The sequence below is a fragment of the Prionailurus bengalensis genome, chromosome E4 (assembly GCF_016509475.1).
Source record: "Prionailurus bengalensis isolate Pbe53 chromosome E4, Fcat_Pben_1.1_paternal_pri, whole genome shotgun sequence".
Classification (NCBI taxonomy): Eukaryota; Metazoa; Chordata; class Mammalia; order Carnivora; family Felidae; genus Prionailurus; species Prionailurus bengalensis.
Genome location: NC_057360.1, coordinates 19,825,663 through 19,839,086, shown reverse-complemented (window position 1 = coordinate 19,839,086; position 13,424 = coordinate 19,825,663). Strand labels below are relative to the sequence as shown.

Below are 13,424 nucleotides of genomic sequence, written 5' to 3'. Positions count from 1 at the left end.
ATGGGCAACATAAAGTTAGAAGGACTAGAAGGACAGTGGGTCTGCAGTCACACGAGAACAAGGTTCTAGGGAGGCAAGAGAGGGAACGAAGGGGGGAACTACAGACAGATAATGGCTTCAGGGGCGAGCATTCTGGTAAAGAGGTGACATCATCTACAGAGAATGGACAAGGCAAGTGAAGCAGGTATCTGCACTTCAGATATTCACACGTACAAGCGGGAGAGAGTAAGGTACAGTGAGGAAAATAACAAACAAAAGTTATACAAGTCAAGAAAGGGGAGCAAAGGGGCGCCTGGGCGGCTCAGTTGGTTGAGTGTCCAACTTTGCCTCAGGTCATGATCTCACGGTTTGTGAGTTCAAGCCCCACATGGGCTCGCTGCAGTCAGCTTGGAGCCTGCTTCGGATCCTCTGTCTCTCCCCTGCTCGCTCACTCACTCTCTCTCTCTCTCTCTCTCTCTCAAAAATAAATAAAAACATTAAAAAAAAAAAAAAGAAGAAAAGAAAGGGTAGAATGAACGTGGGTAGAAGAGCCAATCATTACAGACTGAAGAGAGGGGCTAAAGCCGACTGCAGTGGTGGAATTTATTATCACACCTCTGATATGGGGGCAAATTTCAGTGACAGATGAAGCCAGATATCAAGGTACAGAAAAAACAATTAGGCAGTGAGCACAGATAAACTACTTTTTAGAAAAGGTTGATAAAAAACTGACATAGCCCTAGAGTGACCTAACTTTTATATTCAGTTCTAGAACCAGCTAATGTATTAAAAACCTAGAATGTGCCTGTTACTTGAGGAGGATGCTAACTGCATCAGTGGAGGACAACAACTGGCAGCGACTGGGATGCTGTCTGGTCTGGTTTTAACTTTTCTGGCTCCCTAAACGGAGTCGGTTTTATGAATTAGTTACAAAGTGGAAGGAAGCTGGTTTTAGTCATAAAGTATTACCTATGACGCCTATCACCTCAAATCAAATAGGATGGTATAACTAGTATTGAATAAGCATGGAAACTTGCTTTAGTTCACAGAAAAATACTATACATGCTGGACCTCAGCAAAAACAAAACAAAACAAAACAAAAAAAAAAAAAAAAAAAAAAAACAAAAAAAACAAACCAAACCCCAGTATTGTGGAAATACTAAAAAGTAATTTTCCCAATATTTAGGGGGGCAAAAATAAAATCTTAACATGAGGCTAACAGTAGAACAGTAGAAAGTCATCTGGATTCATAAAATAGAGGTTTGAAATAAAACAGCTGTCCAATAACTCTGCAGTTCACATTCCCTTTATTTAGTTTCTGTATTGGTTGCTGGCAAATCTGTAATCTGAAGTGAGAAGCTGGGGGCATGTTAAGAGCTGGAAGAGGATTACTTTGTTCGGCTAATAAAATTTATTAGGCTCATTGCTAATACTACTTGGAAAACTGTGAAATAAAACAAAATAAAATTACTTATAAGCAATTGTTCTTACTAACAGTCTCTGAATTTTCATTATCTAACATTATAAGAAATATAATATTCCTAAGGTAAAACAAACAAACAAACAAACAAACAAACACATTTTCCGATCTTCTCACAGGGGAAAAGGGTCTCTACAGGAGATCTGTGTAGAACAAATTCTTCTATATTTTACTATCCTGGTCTTTGAGTTTTAAATTTGCCCAAAGCAATATAAACAAAAATGATACATTAAATCATAGGCACAGCATTTATGATCCACAGAAAACTTGTTCCCCAGCATTACTTCAGTTAAGTTTTATTTAACAAAGAGGTAAAGAGAAGAAATATCCTTTTTAACATTCCTGAAAAAATCCAATAGAGGTTACTTTTATAATCTATTAGATTATAATCATCTAACATAAAAATGTCAAAGAGCTTCTAGTCTTCTTTAATCAGAGTCAATTTCTCTTGTTTACTGCAGATAAATAAAAACGAACCGGTTATAATGGTCAGTTTAACGCCCCGCTACAAATTCATGACGGGTGAGTGAGATGAAATCCAGCTGATTTCACAGCAGTGTATTCTAGTAATGCGAAACTCGTTGATTGGCACCAATATAACATACCCTTCCAGTTAACTGTCTTGGATTTTAATTCATTTTTAATTCATTTTCCCTGTTTTTGAAATTCAACATAAAGAACTGAAATGTACCAGGGCGCCTGGATGGCTCAGTCGATTGAGCGTCCAACTTCAGCTCAGGTCATGATCTTGCAGTTCGTGGGTTTGAGCCCTGTGTCGGGCTCTGTGCTAACAGCTAGCTCAGAGCCTGGAACCTGTCTTTGGATTCTGTATCTCCCTCTCTCTCTGCCCCTAACCCACTTGCATTCTGTCTCTGTCTCTCTCAAAAATAAATAAACATTAAAAAAAAAAAAAAGAACTGAAATGTCCCTTTAGGAAGGTAGGTTTCTTCTTTCCATTTCCCCCTCCCCTGCTCTACCCTAATTATTAAAGTTACAAGTATTTCCACCATTATTACTCTTTAAGAATATTAACCTTCATTTCATTAAAAGGTGAAAGGTTAAAAAAGGGTCAGATAGTGACAGAGTTCGTCTCCCTCACATTCTGATCCACCAGGTTTCCAGTTTTCTCCTCAGAAGCACCCACTGCTAAGGGCTTCTTCTGTATAGTTCTAGAGTTATGCCCCCACGCACGCACACACACACACACACGCACACACTCATATACACTCACACATGCTTATATGCACATGGCACTTTTTACATAAATCAAAGTATAATATACACACACATTTCTGCACTTGCCTCCCACCTTGCCCCACCCCATAACAATGTATCTTGGAAATTGCTTCAAATTACTACACGTGGAACTACTTTCTTTTTGACAGATACATGCATAGTGGTATATCATGCAGATTTAGCAGAATTCATTGAAATCATCTCCTATGGATGGATATTTTGGTTGGTCTGCTCTTGTGTTATTATAAGCAATGGTGCAATTGCAATGACTATGTGAGTAGAGGTGTGGGACAAATTCTTAAGAGGTTAGATTGCATTTTTGCCAAAATGCATCCTGCCGAGGCTGCCCTGTACAGAAACAATTTGGCATTATTGGACTAGAATGTTTGTTTCCTCCTATCCGTCCAAAACAAACATATCTATACTTGCTAATCTCATAGGTAAAAACTGGCAGCTCATTGTAACTTTAATTTGCTTTTATTGATTAGAAACGAGGAATAGTACCTTTTCCTTGTGTTTAAATGGCATATTAATTTTCTTGTTAACTGTATATGCCTTCCCCTGTTTTTTAAATTTTTATGTTAATAAAACAATATATGCACATAGTTTAGGGTCTCCTAGTTTCATGAGACTTGTTCACACAAACAGCAATCCCCTCTTCTAACACTCTTCCTTCCCCAGGAACAACAAGTTTCATCTTTCTTAGCCAATTCTTTTGGGAGTTACCATCAAATCTTAAATAAAATAGCTGTACTGATATTTACAGGGTTTTTTTTTCCCCCATTTTAGACATTATCTTTTGATTTTCCACTATGAAGATGAGAAGTTGATTCTTTCCTCCTACCCCAGCAGGTACCCTGACACCTGCTACCTTCTCATGGTCCCTATTTGGTTCCATAGTCATTTTGGTAAGGAAAAGCAATACTGGGACTACGTATGTAGTCAATGCAGCCACACAGTGAACCCGATGCATAACACAGCACCGTGGTCAAGAGCAGAGTTCCTGAAGGCAGACTGCCTGGGTTCAAATCCTACCTTTGCCATTGACCAGCTGCTGAGGTATTTAGACAAGTTACTTATCCTCACTATGCCTCACTTTCCTTACGTGTAAAACAGTACCTTGTGGGTTTACAAAGATTAAAAAATTAACATATACAAAGTACCTAACGTGTAGAAGGTGCTATACAAGCATTCTCTGTGCACTGAACTACATTTTTGTGTCTCCTAAAGCTGTTGCCTGATTACTCATTTATTTAAATTTCTATGTGCTTATTATTAATTCAATCCCATATTTGCTTCAATCCTCAATTCGTTGTTTCAATTCATTCTACTGTATCAATTTTGTCTTCTTGGAGAAGTCTTCACGATAACCTTTTGACCGCTGCGGTCTGAACTGCTTGTCCTCATTCTATAGACACTATGGAGTTGTCACCCTCCGTTCTCTCTAGCACATTCTCCTGTGGGGCCCTTTGTCTTCTCCCCTCGTGTTGGATCTCCCAGCCTTTATCCCACATCCTGCTCACTCTTGGGGAAGAATAGGTTTCATTAGCTCTAGGAGAAATGATGTGTAGGAGGTAAATTTTTTGTTTAAATCTTGATGTCTGAAAATGTCTATTTAAAAAAAATTTTTTTTTTAATATTTTTTTTCAACGTTTATTTATTTTTGGGACAGAGAGAGACAGAGCATGAACGGGGGAGGGGCAGAGAGAGAGGGAGACACAGAATCGGAAACAGGCTCCAGGCTCTGAGCCATCAGCCCAGAGCCCGACGCGGGGCTCGAACTCACGGACCGCGAGATGGTGACCTGGCTGAAGTCGGACGCTTAACCGACTGCGCCACCCAGGCGCCCCTAAAAAAATTTTTTTAACGTTTATTTATTTTTGAGACAGAGAGAGAGCATGAACGGGGGAGGGTCAGAGAGAGGGAGACACAGGCTCCAGGCTCTGAGCTGTCAGCACAGAGCCCGACGCGGGGCTCGAACTCATGGACCGCGAGATCATGACCTGAGCCGAAGTCGGCCGCTTAACCGACTGAGCCACCCAGGCGCCCCTGAAAATGTCTATTTTATTCTCATGTGTAATTAGTGGCTAATAGCTAAACATAGAATTCCAAATTGGAAGTAATTTTCCTTCAGAAGTTTGAGGGCATTCCTCATTTTTTCCTAGCTTCTGATGTTGCTGATATGAAGCCTCATGCCATTCTGATTTCTGATCCTAAATATGTAATCTGTCCTTTCTTTGCAATTTTATAAGACTGTCTCTATGTCACCAAAAACAAATTGAAATTTCCCAAAAATGTGCTTTGCCATAGGCACTCGGTAAGCTCTTTCAATCTGGAAACTCCTATTTGTAGTTATGAGAAATTTTCTTGAATTATTTTGCCAATGATTTCCTTCCCTTGCTTTTCTTTTTTTGGAACTCATTGTTTTGACTGGCACTCTATTTTATCTTTTTTTTTTCCCCCTCTACTTTCTGGGCTATATCCTCATTTTCATTTTCCAATCCTTCTATTGAGTTTTATTTCTGCGACAATTTTTTTTTAGCACGTGGCAACTCTTTGGCTTTGTATAACACTCAGTTCTCGTCTCATGTACGCAATATTTTATCTGTCTGATAGCGACGTTTTTCTTTACGTTTTCTATTCCCTGCCTGTCTCTGTTCCTCCGGGTTTCTTTTTTTCTTTTGTTTGTTTTGGTTTCTCTCTTTCATGCTAGAGGCTCTTCTTCAGATCTCTACTAGTCTTGGGAATGTTAGTATCTTGAGATCTTTCCTCCTGAGTGGGTTAAACACCCCAAATAATATTCTTCTTGTCTTCTGCCTGGAGGGTAAAGGCAAGTGAGGAAAGATAGGTAGAGGAGCCCAGCATTCAGTCTGCAGATGTTCACTTAGTTTCCTTGTATTTGGTAAAGTGTTCTGTGCTCTCAATTTTGCCTGGTGTGCCCCAATACACCAATAGTTTCTTTCCTCCAGAGAATTAACCTGCAGTCTTAGAATAGAATACAGGTAGGGGTGGGAAAAGCAATTGTTTAGTGGACTAGGGAAGAGGAAAAGATAGGGGATCTACTATAAAAGATATGCTCCTGTCATCAATTCCTAAGTGATTTAAAGATTCTGTAGTAAAAATCAGGTTCCTTCTTAGCTTTCTTCACTGACAGTCTAAGATTTGGCTCTCCCAAGGCAGCTAGGTTATGTACCATGCTCCATTTGCTTTTCAGCTTTCAATTTATTACTGTTATTGTTGTTATTATTATTTTGCGGGCTTGCTTTCTTCTTTCTCATTCTCCGTGTCCTTGAAGGACCGTGTCTTTAAAAGAAAATCCCCTTACTATATAGTTATAGTGGGGTTTCTGGAAGGAATAGATGCTCAGGTTCAAACCACCTTTTTTCTCCCTAGAAGTCCAGGCTGAATCTAAAAACCATTCCTGATTCTTTAAGCCATGCATTCCTCCTTCCCACTCTACTCTCCAAACACCATAGTGATGTGCTATGACTAACACTGCATTAGGACTAGTCAGTCAAAAGGGGCCCCTCACGTGGGCATCACATTTTAGAGGACTCTACTCTGGTGCTCTCGGGCAAGGATCTCCTAAGAGCTCAAAGGTACAGGCTGGGTGGTACCGAGCTGTATGTTTGTGGGGCCTCTCATGATATGGGACCAAATTTGAAAATTCTAGCCTGCAATTCCAGACTGTTACAAAATGTGTTACAAATATACAGTCAAGGTTGAAGCCTAGAACATATTTTATTTAGATGTATTTTTTAAAAAAGTTTGTTAGACTAACTTAAATATTAAGACATAGAATACAGCTTTGTAATAAATCTAGCAAGGAGCTGGCCTATAGCTCCACGTTGACTTCCTTCACGGTGTCTCCTTCCCCAGGTCTTCCGGTTTTACAACAACCCTGACGATAGCCTATACAAAAGACCTACACGAATCAGGAAAGGAAGCCTTCGTTTAGGAACTTTACTGCCATCTGCTGGAAACTTTATGAAATAGCTACAAATCAAAGACAAATGACACAGGGCACTGGTCAGGCAATTGCAACCTCGGCACCACCTTTCACAGCATCAAACAAATGTCAAGGGGGCCAGGATGAGGATGGGGAGGAAGATAAAAGAGCAAATCGGGAATCCAAACTCGCATTTACAAGTTAGAAAGAACTGAGATCTGGCGCCTTGACTTAGAACTGAGAACCGATTTCCTCAGAGAAGACACGGCTAGTCTACACCTAGCTCAAATCAATCAACCAGTCAATCTAGCTCATAAGAGTAAAATAAAAATGGGGTTTGGGAGGTTAGCTTGAGAACTTAAGGACTAGTTTTTCTTTCATTTGTACTAGTTTTGAGTTCTAAATAACTTCAGAAAGAAATTTAGGAATGTGTTCAAAAGTAACTGATGGTTTGAAATTCAGTAGACTAACAAATGCAAGCTACTCCTTTCTAAGGGACAAACCTGACTGAGCCGGGTAGTCAAGTCAGTTCTGTTACAGGGCTTGCTTTGAAAACGTGAATATTACATCACAAGTAACATAATAGGGCACGATCTGTTACGTGAATTTTTTGGTTTGCTTATGCGTGATTTCATCTGTGAGAAACACCACGTGAACAAAGAACACGGCACCCGGCTGAACCAAGCCATGTACGAAAACACAACATGCTCACACGCATGCATAATTCAACACCTGCCAGCCACCTCACTTCACTGCACATGCTACGAGCCACACTCATCCGTATCTTGTGTCACGATGTCTTCTATTCAATTTCAAAAAAACGTATCATAGTAGACACACAAACTAGCCCGATGCCCATGACCACAAAGTAAATTTCCCAGATTTTTTCAAGGTAAAGTACTATATTTATTGTAGTATTCATGTATTTCGCAACCATTTAACACTTGTAAAAATGTGCTACCATTTTTACTTCCTGTTCTTTTTTGTCATTGACCAAGGTTTTGAATACAGTGCCCTCAATCCCCTTTTCGCCATAAGACTTGTGATTTTTATTGTGCAATTCTGCATAGCTCCGTGATTTTTAGAAACACATGTCACATTACAGAATTGACTGTATGTGGCTATTTTAACCTAGATTCAAGCCCATTCTGCTAGAATATTATCAGTATTAGCACGTGTATCTTACAGAATCTTACAGATCTCAAAGAATTATATATATTGGCTCATGGTTTTTAAGAAAACTCAAAACTACCCAACAAACAGCTTCAAAGGACATTATTCCAGGGTTTTCTACTTTAATTATCCATAATAGTTTTGATAATCCTTGAGTTCACTTGACCTGTCCTCAAATAACTTATGTATCACTGAAATCTAGAAATTAAAGAATACAGGGCACCTGGGCGGCTCAGTCACTTGAGCTTCTGATTTCAGCTCAGGTCATGATCTCATGGTTCATGAGTTCAAGCCCCGCATGAGGCTCTCTGCTGTTAGCAGGGAGCCTGCTTCGGATCTTCTCTCCCTCCCTCGCCCTCCCATTTTCTCTCCCTCTCTCTCTCTCTTTCTGTCAAAATAAATAAATAAACTTAAAAAAAGAGAAATTATAGAACACAAGTATAAAGGTCAGATATTCTGCAGCTGACTTAGCATGAGCTTACGTATTAGATGATGGTGAAATGGTCTTAGTTTACATATTAGGACACTGCAAAGAAAACCGTGGGCTGCCATTATCCATTGGACTCTACTTTTAGAGCTAAAAATATCAGGCTACTGATTCTTTTTCATAACTTTTGATCATTTGTATATATTTCCCTGAAGTGCAAGATCTGCCTCTATTTTTGTATACATATATAAAAATATTATCAATTTATCACTTATTATATTATGCCCTATTATATATTATATACATATAATATATATAAATGTTTAATATTAGTCAACTTATGTTACTTTAAAGCACAAGATCTGCTTCTGTTGATTTTATAAATATATATGCTATTTAATATTATATAAATTATATATTTCATATATGTTTAATATTAGCTGATCTAAATATTGAATATTATCATACATAGGAATTACTTAGAATTTTTTATTCCATTACTTGAAAAATGGAAGGAATTTTTTGGTAATATAAAATCTTCGTTACTCACATATCCTTCTTTCAATATTATTATTACCACCCTGTATATTTATAGAAGATTTTAGCACCTTGAAAATACCTCGTAAGTTACCTAGATACTTCTTATAATGTCTTGCAAATAAAGAGAGAGTCATTATTAGCTTATACATAGAGTTAGGCCTGAGGCTACTTTAACAGAGAAGGTCAGGGTTAAAGCTAAGGTTTGAACAATCAGTATCCTCTGATAATTTTGATTAAAAGAGTTAACTTTTATAATAATTTTATAAATGACTTGGAGAGGATATTGTAATTTTCTTCAAAGTTTCCTAAATTTTTATCACTTAGGTTGATAAACCTAGCACTCCGTAGACAGAAGGTTGGCTGTTCCCCAAAGATTTTTCAATTTGGTTCCTTTCTTTGGTGAAGCATGTTAAATTTTTTGACTCCTTCATTTACATAAATATTAAAATTTTGGACAGCTAACTTTGCCCCTACAAGATTTTTCATACATTCTTTCCCAAAGTTTGGTACTATGTATGAAAGACATACTATGTTAAATTATAATTATAGGTATATCTATCAAATGCTTCTGGGTTTTGAGGACTTCATGATAATGAAACAGACTTACTTATCACAGGCACAGGTTTTTAAAAATCCAGAGATTCTGTAAGTAAGACCATAGGGTAACTATAAGCTTTTATCATGGTATAACAAAATAGAGGCATGAGGCTCTGCAGCTTTCAGTCACCACTTGTAAGGCTTTGAATCTGTCCGAGAAATGCTACAAACAGAACGGACGGAGTTCCCGATTCACTGCTGTGCCCTCCACCAGCCAGGCAGCAGACAACATGCAGGGGTAGACAACTTCCTTCCATAAATGTACACTTCACAAAAATGCTGTCTCCCGCTCAGCTTTCCCCTTCCCCCTACTTCACACTGTTCTTATTTGATGGTATTTGACGGCTTTTTAAAGTTGAATTCATGTAGGTTACCTTTAATATTGAAAATTAATCTTGAAAATCAAATATTTACTAGTTCTAGCTCACGCGGTTGATTTACACACCTCCCGATATTGTCAGTATGCAAAGACCCTACTGTCAGAAGAAATAATTTCCTTCTGAAAATTCAGCAAATCATTGCTTTGCATTGTTTGAATTTGAAAACTCCTTTTTTGATGAATAAATTAAAATCTGGATATTGTCACCAGGGGTAAGTAGTTTTTCCTAGGTTTTCTAAATCTGGAGATGGGTGCTTTAGACGCCATGTTCATATGCCTTAAGAAAACGTCGCGGTTTCAGTGGGCAAGAATTTGGTGTATCAAAACCTGACTCAAATGCCAGTGTACATATACATTTTGGTATCTTGGGTGATCTGTAAAGTGCTGAATGCGAGAGTCGGAGAAGTACCGAGTGAGAAGTACTTTCTCTGCTGGCCACTTCCCACTCTGCTGCTCCATACCCATGCACACTTTTTTTTTTTTTTTTTGCTAACTTTTTGACATCTATTAGGTTCTCATCAGCGTAAATGTGCTCATGTTAAACTAGGTGTGAGACACAAATATGGGCCTTCCCATCCTTTTACATTCACAAGTTTTTTAACCAGTCTGAAATCTGTGACGCACAGTAAGCTGGAAGCCACCATAAATTCTTCACAGACCCTGTACATTCAGAGAGCTCCTTTCTGTCCTACGTTCTCTGCAGTAGAGTAAAAAGCGCATGTTTTCCACGAGTGGGCATTTCTCCATAGATGATGACCTCATACCTGAAATCAAAACGTATATATACCATGATTTTACATGGTATTTGCACAAACTGATCAGTGTTTGGGATTCCTCTACTGGAGAAGAATAAAGAGAATCTAGAGTTTGCCAAGTGTAAGAACCATGTAAAACCAGAAGGGTTTCCCCATTCACACTTGACTCAGCTGCCTTATTTGGAGGCAAAATTCTGGATTTCCATTCTTCCTTTCTGGTCTGTCCTTTGCCAGGGCCTCCTCATCTTCCTAACCTCTAAGTGTTGTTCCAGGGCTGAGTCTTGGACTTCTCTCTTCTACCTACACCCATTTCCCTGGTGATTTCATTTAACTTCATGGTTGTGAATACCATCTATTTGCTAAAGGTCTACAATTTCCTTCTTTTTTTCTTTTTTTTTTTTTTACACTTACTTATTTATTTTGGGGGTGGGGTGGGGCAGAGAGAGAGGGACAGCAAGAATCCTAAGCAGAGTCTACGATGTCAGCACAGAGCCTGATGCGGTGCTCAGTCTCACAAACCGTGAGATTATAATCTGAGCCAAAATCAAGAGTCAGACCCTTAACCAACTGAGCCACCCAGGTGCCCCCAAAGGACTACATTTCTGTGTCCAATCCGTACCTCCCTCTCTTGATTTCCAGACTCACATATTTCCACTTGGGTGTCTAACAAGACTCTCAAACTCAGTACGTCCAAAATTGAACTCCCAGTCAATCCCACTTTCAAGTGGGTGTCTCCCAGTCTTTCCCATTAAAAAAAAATAACAACCTGATTCCTCTAGCTGCTCTAACCAAACTCCTTCACTCTTCTGTTTCTTACTTCCCATATCCAATCCAACAAGCAGATTCGGTTGGAAGTCAAGGGTTCCCCATCTCACAGAGTAGAAGCCAACGCCCTTATGATGACCCACAAGACCATCGTGACCTGCTTGCCAAAGGGCTCAGTGATGTCATCTCCTACCAGTCTCCCCCTGTTCATCCGTGTCAGCCTCACTGGCACGTGTGCTGCTCTTACAACAGCCCAAGCATAGTCCTGCATTATGCCAACCATTCCTCTGGGTGGAACCTCTCACCGTCAAGTATCTATATGCTTAACAGTCATTATTTTATCAGATCTGTACTCAAATGTCACTCAACAAGAGGCATTCCTTGGTCACCTCAGCTAAAATTACACTTCCTTGCCATTCCTATCCCCATTCCCTACTTTATTTTTTTCTTTGTACTTATCACCATCTAGCACAGTAGATAGTCCATTTATTACTCTTGCTTAGTGTCTGTCACTCCTCAATAGAATGTAAGCTCCACAAAAGGACACATTTTTGCCTAATTTTTCACTGCTATATTTTGAGGGCCTAGACCAGCATCTGGCACATAGTTTTCACTCAGTAACTATTCGCTGCGTAAATGAAAGGTTTTTAAAAAACAAAAAATAAAAGCCACACAATATAATATGTCACAGTAATAACATGTACTGTGATTAGTCATCAATAATCTATCTTCTTAACTACATAAGAATCTTCTAAAGGCAGAAATCTTATCTTACATCTTTTTTCATTCTTAGTGATTGGCACAGAATGTTACATATACAGCAATCACTCAGTTAACTATTTGACAGCAGAAAATTTTGCCTAAAGACAAATCACTAGGAGACAAAAACAGAACAGAATAATTATCTAATTCAACATTAAACAGAAAGGTAAGGAAGAATGACTGTAAAAGTAGCCTTTTCCCCTCTGGTGCTTATAAGCAATAGCTTTCAGTGCTAATTGAGGACATCCACTCCGAAAATGATTATGGACGCCATGAGTCTAGATGGCTACCACACTTGTAGTCAAGGGCAGAGGTAGAGGGTTGGCTCTGGACTAGACACCTTGGCCACTCATCTGAGTTTATCTTTGGGATCAGAACCTGGAATGGTGGAGACTTTTTAAGAATTATTATATAGTTTTCTCTTCTATACAATTGTAATAACATTTGAGACTGTGATTACACTTCTTCAAAATTAAGTGACTTTTGTAGGTCAAAGCTTGAACAGCCAAAGGTTCATGGAGAAATGGCAAAGACAGTCATCAACATAACATTACAAATAACGACAGCAAGAGGCTGAAGAAGGTGACGCTGAGCCAGTCCAAGCCACATAGGACCTGTACGTGAAATATAAATAAACTATAAAATGGTTACACCCAGACAGGTTTGCAATGTAATTTAGGCTCACATTTAAACTGGTTTGAACACATGCTAAAGAAGTACAGTGGAAATAAGATGAAAGGAAATCTTGATTTCTTCAAGTGTGACTCCTTGAAGAAAAGTGTTTGCTCACCTAATTTTTAGAAAAGCAACAACTGTTACAGGATTAAAAAAAAATAACGATAAATAAAGGATCCAGATTCTGAGCAAGAATTCTGAGTTCCATGTAGAAAATGAAGAGAAATGAAGAAAAAGGCAAAAACAAACCAAAAAACCAAATCCTGATTTTCAAAAATACAACCAAAATCACAGAATTATCCATATTACACAACATAGAGACAAGAAATGATTCTGTATATCTACCCATCAAATGCCTATGACTTAACGTCTAGGTTCACTAAGCAAATAATAATACAACAATACAAAGCACCAAAGCATTCCCTACTTTTCACATTCTTTTGTTATTTTATATCATCTTAATTATGTTTCCTTAGAATCACCTGACCTGTCTAATAATCTACATATCTACTGGTAAGCACACAAAACATCAAACAGAATACACTTGGTAGGAAACAGGGCAAGAGTTGTTTTGATATTGACAGTAATTCTTTTGTGCCTAACAACTCAAGCGAGTTTCTTTTTTCCATTTCTCCCTACTGTCACCCACTCCAACCATGAATATAACTTAACGTGGGACATGTAAAATTAGCTCAGCTAAATTAGCC

The 13,424-nt window shown here is 38.5% G+C and overlaps 1 protein-coding gene across 6 annotated transcripts in view; it reads right to left on the bottom strand.

The window, feature by feature from the left end:
- Positions 1 to 13,424, bottom strand: part of RASAL2 (RAS protein activator like 2) — a 362,955-nt gene that overhangs the window by 155,936 nt on the left and 193,595 nt on the right. The gene's annotated exons all lie outside the window — the stretch shown is intronic.